This window comes from Muntiacus reevesi, chromosome X (genome assembly GCF_963930625.1).
Source record: "Muntiacus reevesi chromosome X, mMunRee1.1, whole genome shotgun sequence".
Lineage (NCBI taxonomy): Eukaryota > Metazoa > Chordata > Mammalia > Artiodactyla > Cervidae > Muntiacus > Muntiacus reevesi.
Genome location: NC_089271.1, coordinates 15,933,700 through 15,947,425, shown reverse-complemented (window position 1 = coordinate 15,947,425; position 13,726 = coordinate 15,933,700).

The following is a 13,726-nucleotide window of genomic DNA, read 5'->3' as shown; positions in this document are numbered from 1 at the left end:
CAGGATCATTATTCAGGGCTTACAAATTATGTGACACAGTTGTACTTATAGACTTATAACATTTTGAAGCTGAAAGGGGCCTTAGAGATTATAATGAAGAAATACAAGTTCATAGAGGTCTAATGACATGCAATCACATAAGCAGTTAATGAAAACTTCCAGAGAAAACTTGCAGATTTTACAGCTTGGAACCCATTGCTCTGTTTCCTGTACCATGATGTTATAGTTATTATCGTAGTGTTCAATGTCGCCCTTGCCTTCAGCATGTTTACAGTGTTGTGAAATGCACCAGGAATTGGTGTGCTATGGAGCCATTGGGCAAGACTGGGGTAAAAGTGGGGAGAGGATGATTCTGTAATGAAGCTTCACCAAAAAAACATGCTGCTTACATCCTTATTTGTATGTGCTTCTGGCTAAGATTTCATTGGAAGAAAGAGTTCCACAACTAAAGCATTTGGAAACCGCATCAATAGTCCAATTCAAATATAATGCAGGGTATAGGTTTAATAGAACATGTATAAAGCTTGCATACGAAGTGAATTAACATGCCAAAAGAAGTCAGGTTTGTGACTGGGTACAGTTGTGGATCAAATCAGGATTCTAAATTAAGTAAGCAAGTCCTTTTTCACTACTCTAAGTTCTAATGTCCTCTTTCTCTTCCATTTAACTCAGCAATTTGCAGCCAGAGGGTGATTTTGTCCCTCAGGGGACATTTGGCATTGCCTGGGGGCATTTTTGGTTATGATAACCAGGGAGGGGTCACTACTGGCATCTAGTAGATAGAGGCCAGGAATGCTGCTAAACAACCTACAGTGCGCAGGACAGCCCCCCTACAACGGAAAATGTCTGCCCAAAATATCAGCAGTGCTGAACTAAGAAATCCTGACCTAGTTAAACCCTACCTATTAGTCAGGAGCAGCTCAAAGCCCACTGCTCCTCTTTGATGTTTTCCTGGCCTCTACCAACACTTTCAGCTCTGAGATTTTATGGTTTTTACTCCCCAGCTTAGCAGTTAGTTGTTTATCTTACTTGTGCATAATCTTTCAAGCCGAGATTAGTCATAGCTGTTCAACTTGGTTATAAGTGTCTCGTGAGAAGAGAGAGTGTTTTGTGAATGTACTAGTTCTGGGTGCCTTATAGGCACCTAACCTTAGCCAAACATGTAGGAAATGCTTTTCTGGGGGAGATGCAACAGGAGAAAGTTCAGAAGAATGTCTCAGATGCCCAGAGGAGCTACTTAAATAAATATCTAGAATCACTAGTAAAGAAAGTCAGTATATTTTTCTAGTTGGTGTGAGAGTATAGAAGAAGATGGTGGTAAAAAGCAACAAGGCGTGGGGAAAAAGATGGAGGAAAATGGAAGAGGAGTTTGAAGTCCACAGAGGAGTTGATGATAAAACAGGTAGATAAAGGGAACCTCTAAAGATTCATTCACCATTCATCCATTCAACAAATACTTATGGAACATCTTTGAAGTATGGGTACTATTGTAGGCATAGTAAATAGCAATGAACAGAATAGGGTGTATGAAGGCTGATATACCTTATGCTGGAGAGAGGGATAGATCATTAATAAACTAATGATGTAACTTAATGTCTTATCTGTATACATACACACATATGTGCATGTGTGCATGCTAAGTCACTTCAGTCGTGTCTGACTCTGTGACCCTATGGATTGTAGCCCTCCAGGCTCCTCTGTCCATGGGGTTCTCCAGGCAAGAATACTGGAGTGGGTTGCCATTTCCTCTTTCAGGGGATCTTCCTGACCTAGGGATTGAACCCATGTCTCTTACATCTCCTGCATTGGCAGGCAGGTTCTTTACCACTAGTGCTGCCTGGGAAGCCCACACACATATATGCAGCTTATACAATGTAAAAGCCACATAAATGATATAAATCTAGATAGTGACAATCAGCGCTATGCTAGCAAGGGATAATTGCTGACTTTAGAGGTAGGGAGAGCCCAGATTTATAGTGTTTGCCAGTTTCAATGGTACAAATACTCTGATCATAGATGCTTTTAAACTACAAATGTGAGGTCACTGAGCACAGAGTTGGGAAGAGATGTGTACAGTACTATAAAGAAGATACAACATGGGTCTGAGAGACTGAGGATGACAAAGATGGTATTTTCTTTTCTTTAAATGAAGTATAGTTGATGTATAATATTATTTAAGTTTCAAGTGTACAACATAGTGGTTAGCAGTTTTTAAAGGTTATTACAAAGCACTGGCTATATTCCCTGTGTTGTACAATATATCATTGTATCTTATTTATTTTATACATAGTAGTTTATACCGTTTAATCTCCTACCCCTATCTTATCACCCCCTGCTTCCCTTTCCCTACTGGTAGCTACTAGTTCATTCTCTGTATCTGTATGCTTCTTTTTTGCTATATTCACTAGTTTTTATTTTATTTTTTAGATTCCAAATATGTGATATTATACAGTATTTGTCTTTCTGTCACTTACTTCACTAAGCATGATTCCCTCCAAGTACATCCATGTTGTTCCAAATGGCATTATTTCATTCATTTTATGGCTGAGTAGTATTACATTGTGTGTGTGTGTGATAAAGAGGATACCATATCTTCTTTATCCATCCATATGTTCATAGACACATCAGTTGCTTCTATATCTTGGCTGTTGTAAGTAATACTTCTATGAACATTGGAGTGCATGTATCTTTTCAAATTAGTGGTTTTGTTTCTTTAGGATATATTCCCAGGAGTGGAATTGCTGGGTCATATGGCAGCTCTCTTTTTAGCTTTTTGAGAAACCTCCACACTGTTTTCCACAGTATGTAGTAGACTGCACCAATTTACATTCCCACCAACAGTGCACAAGTGTTACCTTCCCTCCACAAACAGGGATACTATTTTCGATGCTTCAGTTAAAGAAAATCTCTCTGAGGATGTGACATTCGAATAGTGTGGTTTTTGTTCAAAGTTGTGACTTTTGTTTTATCAATATATTTACTGACTCACAATACTACACCTATTTCACCTTCTCCCTGAAGGGCTGTGAACAAGAGGAAAATTAAACTTCTGCCAGATCTTCTTTCTGTCCCTCAGAGGAGCAGCTAGTGAGATGCCTCAGAGGAGAAGGTTGAAAAGAGCTCCCTTTTCCACATCACAGCCCTGGATCTAGCATGTGCTTGGATGTCTGTGTAAGAGTAAAGACCATCACTCGATCTATGGGGGTACCAGGGTCCTACCCAGAGCTGGCTGGAAATTTTGCCTCTTTCCCAGAGATAAACTGTAGATTTTTCTAGGAGTCACTCCACAACACGAGCCTGGGATACTTGGCAAGGCAGTCTGACTTCAAGTCATAACATTCTCTGCATGCTTTCTGGGTTGTTGTTGAAAGAAAACGCATGTAAATAGGATTTTCCATTTTCAAACGAATGCCCACAGAACTCCACAATTACAAACTGGTGTTGCCTAAAAGAGTGGCAATTTGGTTGAGAAATGGGTTTCAGTTTATAACTTCCAAGGATAGATGATAAATTTCTAGAAGTAAAAAAACTGGAAACATTAGGGTAATGTTTTCAAACTATTCTCAAGCAAGCCACTGATTTAAATGAAAAAAATTCCCGTGAATGCCAAAAAAGCATACTTCAGATGTCCCCATCAACTGTGAGACAGTTGCTTTCCCATGAAGACCCACCATATGGACAGTGTGAGAAATCTCAAATTAAAATAAATTGTTATTCAGAGAGAGCCTTTCAATTGAGCCAAGACTCCCAACTTTACATTTTGCAGCCTTTGCCACACAATCATAAGGTCCAGTTTGGGTTGTTTAAAATGTTTGTAGTATTTAATCTCCCAAGTGCAGCAATCTTTGTTTTAATCTCTCCTCTACAGTTCAGTGGCCTTGTAGCCAGTGTGAAAGAAAACAGGAGCCCTGGGCCCCAACTTCTAGCCTCCTGGTTTCCCTCCCCCCACTCTGGCTTCAGACCTCAGGCTGAGCTGGGCTGCTCAGCTCTACAGGACCCAGTCCTCCTTTAAAATGCTGGGCTAGCATAGGCAGGCCCGTAGGGGACAGAGGGGAAAGTGGGTGGAGTGGGACCCTTGGTTCTGTTTCTACAGTCAATGTAATTGACATGGATATTGCCTCAGCCACTAAGGATTTTTACCAGGGAGACAGAATGGTCTTGTTTTGGCAACATTAGTGTCAGGAAGGGAGACGCTTCATTTTCTCCTGTCATGTTGCTTGGTGATTGTAGGTCAAGCTCTTCCTCTGGGATTCTTCTCCTTTGGCCCTTCACTTCGGATGATTTGGCAGGGGGTGGGGGGGCGGTCACTGGAAATGGAGGCAGGAGGCAAGAAAGCCAAAGGAAAGGTTAAAGTCAATGGTGCTCATTTGCTGAGGCTGCTATAACAAGCTAAGCTGATGGCTCAGAAGATTCTTCCTCGCCTTTTTCAGCCTTTGGTAGCCCCATGTGTTCTTTGGCTTATGACATCATAACCGCAACTTCTGCCTCCATCTTTATCTGGCTTTCTTCCCTCTGTCTATGCCCTGATTTTTCCAATGAGTGCTGACTCATTGGAAAAGACCCTGATGCTGGGAAAGGTTGAAGGCAAAAGGAGAAGGAGGCAGCAGAGAATGAGATGGTTGGATGATGGCATCATAGACTCAATGGACACAAATTTGAGCAAACTACAGGAGTTAGTGAAGGACAGGGGAGCCTGGCATGCTGGGAGTCCAGTCCACGGAGACGCAAAGAGTCAAACACAACTTAGTAAATGAACAACAGCCCTACCGCAGTATGACCTCAACTTACTGTCAGTAATTATATCTGCAACCACCCTATTCCTAACAAAGGTCACATTTTGAAGTATTGGGGGTTTGGACTTCAACACATCTTTTGGAGGGAAACAATTCAACCTATGATGCCACTGAAGAAAGGGTAATTTTTTTTCCAATGATGATACTCCACTCATACTCCACTCTTAACATATACTCAGTGCCTCGGTGTCGATGCAGCCAGGAAACAAGTGCGTGGGAGAAAACAGCCTGCCAGTCCAGGCCTAGAAGTCAGTTCTCAAACTGCATCTTTGTTGAAATTCTTTTCTTTTTTAAAAATTTATTTTATTATTTTAAATATATTTTCATTTGATTTATTAGTTTTTTGACTCCTCTTCGTGGCATTGCGGGATCTTAGTTCAATCTTCATCCAGACATTGAACCCATGCCCCCTGCAGTGGAGATGTGGAATCTTAACCACTGGACCACCAGGGAAGTTCCCTTTGTTGAAGTTCTTGCCCTAAGTCACAAATTAAGGGTGTTTAGGGCAACCTCCTAGTTTGGAAGTCTTAACTCCAAATTTCCCAAGTCCTAGAGATGTAGCTAGACCTGTAATGGCATTTTAACTATGTCATTTGTGATCTAATACAGTCGATATGCAATGGTGTGGATATCCGATCAGCAGGCGGATTAAGAGCTCTTTTGCAGAGCTCACCCCTCCTGGGGAAAGAGGCTTGTGGATGTGAGAAGGTGGGAGCTACCCAGTGTTACAAGGGTCACTGAAGAAGTCTTCTTGGTCAGGGTTCTCTCTCTGTGTCAGCAGCACCGAAAATCCTTTTTCTCTTACTCTGACCTTGACTCCAATTTTTACACTGGAGCCCTTCAACTACCTCCCAGCTAAAACAAGCTGACATGATGGGGTTTGGCAAACAGTGGAAGAGAGAGGGAGGTTCCTTTTCTCTCCAGGTTTAGAGGTGAAAGGGGGCTTCCTGGATAATGGTATAACCTACTCATAAGTAAGCTGCAAAATGAAATGATCTCCCTCATTCATTCTCTTGGTGGGGGGCAGGGCACAATGTAGACATTTCTCTCAAATGACCACAGACATAATATTCACACCCATCACACAGATATTTTCTTCTTCAGTTCAGTTCAGTCGCTCAGTTGTGTCCGACTCTTTGCAACCCCGTGAATCACAGCACACCAGGCCTCCCTGTCCATCACCAACTCCCGGAGTTTACTCAAACTCATGTCCATCGAGTCGGCGATGCCAACCAGCCATCTCATCCTCTGTCATCCCCTTCTCGTCCTGCCCAAATCCCTCCCAGCATCAGGGTCTTTTCCAATGAGTCAACTCTTCGCATGAGGTGGCCAAAGTATCAGAGTTTCAACTTCAGCATCAGTCCTTCCTATGAACACCCAGGACTGATTTCTTTTAGAATGGACTCCTTGCAGGGACTCTCAAGAGTCTTCTCCAACACCACAGTTCAAAAGCATCAATTCCTCGGTGCTCAGCTTTCTTCACAGTCCAACTTTCACATCCATACATGACTACTGGAAAAACCATAGCCTTGACTAGACGGACCTTTGTTAGCAAAGTAATGTCTCTGCTTTTTAATATGCTATCTAGGTTGGTCATAACTTTCCTTCCAAGGAATAACTGTCTTTTAATTTCATGGCTGCAGTCACCATCTGCAGTGATTTCGGAGCCCCCCCAAAATAGTCTGACACTGTTTCCACTGTTTTCCCATCTATTTCCCATGAAGTGATATGCTCAAAATGCAAATGCTTTTATAAGCTTTGTAAGCTAAACAAAGAAAAGAAAAGTCATACCAACGACTCCCCACACTCCTGGAAATCAATTTGAGGCCTCCTGAGATTTTAGACCACCCTCCACAAGACTGACAAACCCTGGCCTAAGCAATTCCTATCCTTATTTTGAGATATGGAACTCTGGAGGCCTGGGGGAAGACTGTAGATCCTTTCTCAGGAAAGTGTTTTTAAATGCATTAAACACAATGCAAAGATTTACAAAAGAAGCCAATTATATTGAATATAGTTACCAAAATATTAAAAAACAAAATTTTGGTATAAGGTTATTTTTTTTGCATTTGTTAATGCTTTAAATAAGAAGTTCACTTCAGTAACTACGGTAATGTCTATGTGGTAATGAGTGTAAATGTTATTTTAGGACATCTGAAACAACAGTAATGTGTTGTGAAAAAAATCTGATTGTTGTTGGTGACAATCACTGGTATGGTTAATACTGCTGAGATATGTGGCCTATATTCCTAAATGAAGGGCATGCTCAATTTCATCTGGAGGTGAGTAAGTATTAAGGTATCACTTTTTCCCCATTCAAGTTCACAGACCCTTTGGCAATCTGTGGACTCAGATCAGAACCCCTGACCTATGGGCCTCTGGCTCTCCTCAGCCCTTTATGACCAGGTCCTCCTCGGTGACCTATGTAGATCACATTGTCCATACTTATCATCCCTCCCTATCAGAGGAAGCAGAGCCAAATTCTGAGCCCTGCCTGAAAAGGGCAGAACTTAGGAAGTCTGAACAAGGCTCCCTGTCCGCTTCTCCTAAGATAGCTCTGACTTCTCTCTCCGCAAATGCCCTTCCTCTCCCTCTCCCTCCCTCGTGGCCATGGGCGTGGTCCCGGGAGACCTCATTCCTGCCCTTGTTGCTCATCTGTGACTCCTGCAGCCAGACAGGGGTTGGCCCCTGCCTCTGTGTGTGCTGGCCTGTCTGATGCCACCTCTGAAATGAACTGCTCCCCTAACCCCATCTGCCACGGTCCCCTCTGCTCTTACCCCATGCTCTTCTGCCCTGCCCTCAGCTCAGCCTGCTGCCCCCAGAGCATTCTAACATCCTTGTCCCAGTTAGTTCATACAGAACTGCAAGGCCTCTGTACTTGAACCAAAGAATCAGTAAACTTCAGATCTTCCACCTGTTCCAGAACACCCTCGATCAAATTCCTTTTTAAACCCAGTCTTCTCAACACTCACCATATATTTAATAATTTCCCCCCTCATCTTGGGAAAAATATGAAAATAATAAAGTCCTCATGCATGTTGAATGAAAATTGCATTTCAGTACTTCAAGAAAATCTTATGTAGCAGTATGATATTCTGAAACTGTTCTGTATATATTGCAAATACTATATCATTTAATTCTTATAACAACCCTCTGAGGTGAGTATAGATGAAGAGACTGAGGAACAGAGTAAGGTTGCCAAATTCAGCAAATTAAAATACAGGATGCCCAGTTAAATTTGAATTTTTAGATAAACAGCAACTATTTTCAGTTGTTTCTTAAATATGCCCCATGCAGCATTTGGAATATACTTATACTAAAAAGTTGTTTGTTATTTATCTGAAATTCAAATTTAACTTAGTGTCATGTATTTTATCCGGAATCCTATACAGAGAGGTGAAGCAGCTTGCCCAAGATCACACAGCCAGAATGATTCAAACTCAGATAGTCTGGCTCTGCAGTCTTTGTTCTGAGCCATTAGGCTCCCATGGGTTTTTCCTTGAAACAGCTAACCTGGAACCAGAAATTCATCTGGGGTGGCTACTCCTTATTTTAAAAGGTCAAGGTCACTGTTAGTCCCACATTCTAGCAGCAAAAGGGATACAAGCCCAAAGTTCAACAGTCAGGAATTTCCTTGTGGAGTAGAGTTGGCTTCTGTACAGCCTCCAACTTGGTCATTTTCACCAAGAGCATCTGACATTTTGCACAGACTTAGGGCGCAGGAACCACTAAAACAAGCATGCTGTCGCTCAGGTGGAGTTCATCTCCCTGAGGCTGTGATCTGAGATGGCACACCAAGTCCCTGGGGAAGGGGCAGAGGCCTCTTTGGTACTGATCATCTTGAAATTTAGAAATTTGAGTAATTGGTGAAAAACAGGTTCTGGGATACCATACAAACTGGGATTTCTCTTTATTGGTCTTGCAAACTCACATGTGGCACTTTTTACGTGACAACACTATTTTACAGTCCATGGGTCGCAAAGAGTCGGACACGACTAAAATGACTGAGCATGCATGCATGCACTATTTTACTTACTTTATAAACATTAATTTGCTTAATCTTCATGACTACACTGTATCAGGTAGTTACTATTAATATCCCCACTTTACAAATGAGGGTACTGAGGAGCAGAGAGGTTAGGTCACTTGCTCAGAGTCACACAGCTCAGTAACCGACAGGGTTGGAATTCAAATCCAGGGGCCTAACTCCATAATGCATATGTTTAAACACTAGCATAATGTGAAGTGGATGAGTTTCTGAGATTAGATGACGTGAACATTCCCTAAAAAGGCAGATTAAATCCATGTAATGATCAAGTCTATTCTAGGGGTTCAAGATCTGTCCAGATAATTAACTGAATTGGAATTAAAATGGTCTGGACAGATCTTGAACCCCTGGGCTATTCTTGGTTGTTAACATGGAATTATTCTGCTTGTTCAGGAAATTCTCAAGACATCTGATTTTGAAATCTCAAGTATTTTCCACTGCTCTAGTCACCAGTGGCTCAGTGGTAAAGAACTGCCTGCAATACAGGAACTAAAGGAGATGCTAGTTCGATCCCTGGATAGGGATGATACCCCAGAGAAGGACATGGCAACCCACTCCAGTATTCTTGCCTGGAGAATCCCATGGACAGAGGAGCCTGGCAGGCTACAGTCCATAGGGTCGCAAAGAGTCAGACATGACTGAATCGACTTAGCATGCATGCTAATGGTTTAAAATGAAAATATTTGGGGAGAACACCTTTATCACTACCAGAAACAGCCTAAGTAGATGTGCTGTGTGCTTAGTTCAGTTGTGTCCGACTCTGCAACCCCATGGACTGTAGCCCACCAGGCTCCTCTGTCCATGGGCTTCTCCAGGCAAGAATACTGGAGTGGGTTGCCATGCCTTCCTCCAGGGGATCTTCCCCACCCAGGGATTGAACCTGGGTCTCCTGAATTGTAGGCAGACTCTTTATTGTCTGAGCCACTAGGGAAGCCTAAGAATACTGGAGTGGATAGCTTATCTCTTCTCCAGGGGATCTTCCCAACCCAGGGATCAAACCAAGGTCTCCTGCATTGCATGATGTTAACATGTAAATAAATGGTTTTGTAAGAAATGTAGATTTCTAACATGTAATGTTAGAAATGTAGATGCTAACATGTAAATAAATGATTTTGTAAGAAATGGCCAGGGAGCTTGGACCCTTGAGAGAAAGATAGGAAAGTTTTTATTTTGATTATCAGCATTCAAAATGGATGTGAGACCCAGAAAATGATTGCTGCTTAGTAGGACGTGGAGCACAATTTCTGCAAAAAGAGGTGGCAAATCATGAGTTAATTCAGGTTTTTCCTGAGTAGTCTCAGTCAGGTCTCTTCTTCTGCTTTCCTTCTAAACACTGAAAAATTGAGACAAGGTAACAGTTTTCCCAGGCAACTCACCCTCATTTTGGTTAATTTCACCTCCTCCCTCTTCCCCCAACAAGGAGAGGAACATAGAAACCCATTCCTTGTCACCCTGAAATCACTCCAGACATCATGGCCACCGTCTTCTGGTTTCCCCACTGTAAAGCAGCTTCCAGAAGATGTGCTGTGCGCAGCTGTAAGAATGCAGGCTGCAAGGGCTATTTTACTCTGTTGCGTTCTGTGACAGCATGATCCATTGGCTGCTCTCTGGAACACAATATAGTAAAAAGAATTGGCCCCTGCTGGTGCTTAAAAGGTGCTGGAAGGGGAGTGTTAATTTATTGCTAATATACACTGTGTTAAAAATAGCAAGAAAAATGTCTTTTGTTCCCACTTTGCCTTTTGGTGCTCTAGAAGTCGGGTGGCGGGATGCAGTGGTCATGATTAGAGGTCACGTTATGGTCACAACTTAAACCTGTACCATTGCTGAGAGGTAGGGGAATGAAATCCTTTGTTCTGTACCTGCGGGGAAGCTTCCCGAAGGAGCTGTCATCCACAGAGGCCAGGACACGCTTGCCACACTAATGTTGGGGGCATTTATCTCCTGGCCCCAGACCTTCTGAACTTGCATTTGCACTTTCTGCCTGTCCACCCAATGCTGCGGTAATGGGCTCTGGAAACCTTCTGTGGAAGATCAAGTCTGCTGGCGACAGGCAGAGAGGAAACAGGCTTGAGATCCCAGAGACCTCATTTCAGGGGTCTGGAAACAGAGGCCGGGAGAGAAAAATGGCCCTTTGGCGAGGCGCCCAATAAATAGTCTTTGGATTGAAGACTTGTGGACTCAGAGTGGTCAGATGGGAGCAATATTTAAGGGAGAGGCGAGGAGGCTTCTGCGAGCTTCAGAGAGTGGATTTCCTCTCGCACTTGGGTATTTTTAAAAGCTGCTTATGGGTGTTCAGGCTGAAAGAAACAAGCACAGCCAGAGGGGAAAAGCAAGATGTGACTGCTAGATGCTCTTTGACTCCTGCATCTCAGTCACTGATTGCTTCTTCTGTCCCTGGCACTGCCAGCTCCTAAACCATCCTTCACTTTGAGGAAGTCAGTAGATCCCCTGGGAATCATGCTTGGCTGCAGTCAAAATCAGTTTCCATGATTAATTAATTTAATTAACATATTTGGAGTTCTGACTGCCTTTAATATCATTTACCTCTATAAAAACTCCTATGAATTAAGGCAGCTATTTTTGTGGAAATAGCCTAAAATAGCCTCCCTGACCAACCTAGAAGAGGGGAAATGATAGTAGCCTGGATCTAACCATCTCTACTGCTCTTTAGGGGCTTTCCAACATATATGATTCTTTTTCCTAGAGAAAAATTCAAGCACACATTTCTTCATCTGATTCCCTCCCTGTTCTCTCCCTTCCCCTCTCCTCTCACTCTTTCTGATTTATCTAAATTCCCTGGAAATGGGCTTCCCTGATAGCTCAGTTGGTAAAGAATCCCCTGCAATGCAGGAGACCCCGGTTTGATTCCTGGGTCAGGAAAATCTGTTGGAGAAGGGATAGGGTACCCATTACAATATTCTTGGGCTTCCCTTGAGGCTCAGCTGGTAAAGAATCTGACTGCTATGCGGGAGACCTGGGTTTGATCCCTGGGTTGGGAAGATCCCCTGGAGAAGGGAAAGGCTACCCACTGCAGTATTCTGGCCTGGAGAATTCCATGGACTGTATAGTCCATGGGGTTGCAAAGAGTCAGACATGACTGAGTCACTTTCACATTCACCTGGAAATGGACTAGCCCAACCCATACGTGAAAAGAAGGGCAGGTGGATGCAGCGCTTGGTGAGAGGCAGTGGGGAGAATCAGTCTTCCCCCAGGGGCCAGGAAGCTGGAAGACAGTTATTTTCTCCACGCTAAGTGTCCCAGTCCCTGGCCTGCGCTCTTGATGGCAACCCACTTTTAGTTCAGTTGTGTTGTGTGTTTTCGCTGGCTTAGCCCAAAAGGTCATCCACTCTGCTTTCTGTGCCATGAAGAGAAATTTGTCAGGGCCTCTCTGAGAGTGGACCCTTGGCTGTTCATCATTTGGGGTGAGTTCTCCAGCTTTGCGCTGGCCCAGTGGTTTATTAAGCAAGGGCATCACTGGTAGGTAACCTGGGGCTGTGTAAGAAAGTTGTGTGTTCTGTCCTTTTAGGAAGAAAGGGGTAGGGGTGGGATGGGGCTTTAGGGAGAAAAATTATACAACCAAAAAGTAAAAATAAGTATGGAATAAAGACCATAATCAGATCTGTTATTTTTATGTCATGCAGTCAGAAACCACATTTGAAACCTTCCTCCTCCAATAATAAGAATGTGCATGTCAATCATTGCTGGGAAAAAGACTTTTTTCTTTTGTTGTTGTTGTTGTATTACATTTCATTAGAAGTCTGAGTGACATTTGAATGTTAAACAGCAGCCAGATAACCTGGCCCCAGCTGTACAAGCCTATTTTCCTTTTCTTCTTGTCCTCCCTTCATTCCTACAGAAATAAAGTGGTCCAGACCTACTGGCAGTTCAGGTAGGACATTAATCAAAAACCTAGGAGAAACAAAAAAGTCCTTCCAGCAGCAGGCAAGAGTTAGAGCTGTGAGCCAGGACATTCAAGTTTGCCTTCAAATTGACATGAAAACAAAAAACCTTGTTTAATTTCAGAACCTAATACCAGGCCCAATCTAATCCTCATGGGTCAATCTATTAACTTGTGTTTAGCATCAGTATCATTCACTAAACCCTCCCCACCCTCCACCACCACCTGCATCCTGGAAAGAGCTATCTGTATTTAGAAACTGTTCAGTTTATATAGATTATATGTAACTACTATTTCATGTATTTGTGTTTGCTATTTCTGTGCTTATTGCGCTTATAATTGAGGCACACAACACTCAAAAAGAAGTTCTCAAAAATTTATCAAAGGACAGGAAGAGAATGAAAATGGTGAAACAGCTTCCCATGAAGATGATAAATTGAGTTGGTAGAAAAATCTTTAGTTTATTTTCCCATTTTTACCCTCTGATACACATGAGATGTATGGCTAATTATAATCATTCTAAAGCTTATGGCAATGAAAGGAATAAAATGTTTGAAGCCCCTTGGTCCTGGCTGCCTTTAGCAACCACACTTAAAGGGCTTCAGTACAGAGCATTTAACAACTGTGACCAGGGCCAGTCCATGAAATGAGCTGGTGGGATTTTTTTGGCCCCAAAGCATCATTGTTGGGGAAAATCTGATGCTGAACAGGACAACCAGTCGGCCACACCTCTGGCTCTCTCTGGAAAATGGAGCAGGTCATAGTAACTTCCACAGAACTTGGATTCCTCATCTGTAAATGCAGTAGAATTCTATTTAAAAAGCTTCTAAGTCCCTTCCACTGGAATACGCTAGGATTTTTGGAGTAGAATAACATTTTCTTTGACCTCACTTATCTTCTAGAGAGATGTAAATAAAGTTAAATGTGACAATTCAGTTGAAGTTAGGTGCCCTCTCTTTGGGCCATAACTCTGATGTCATGGAG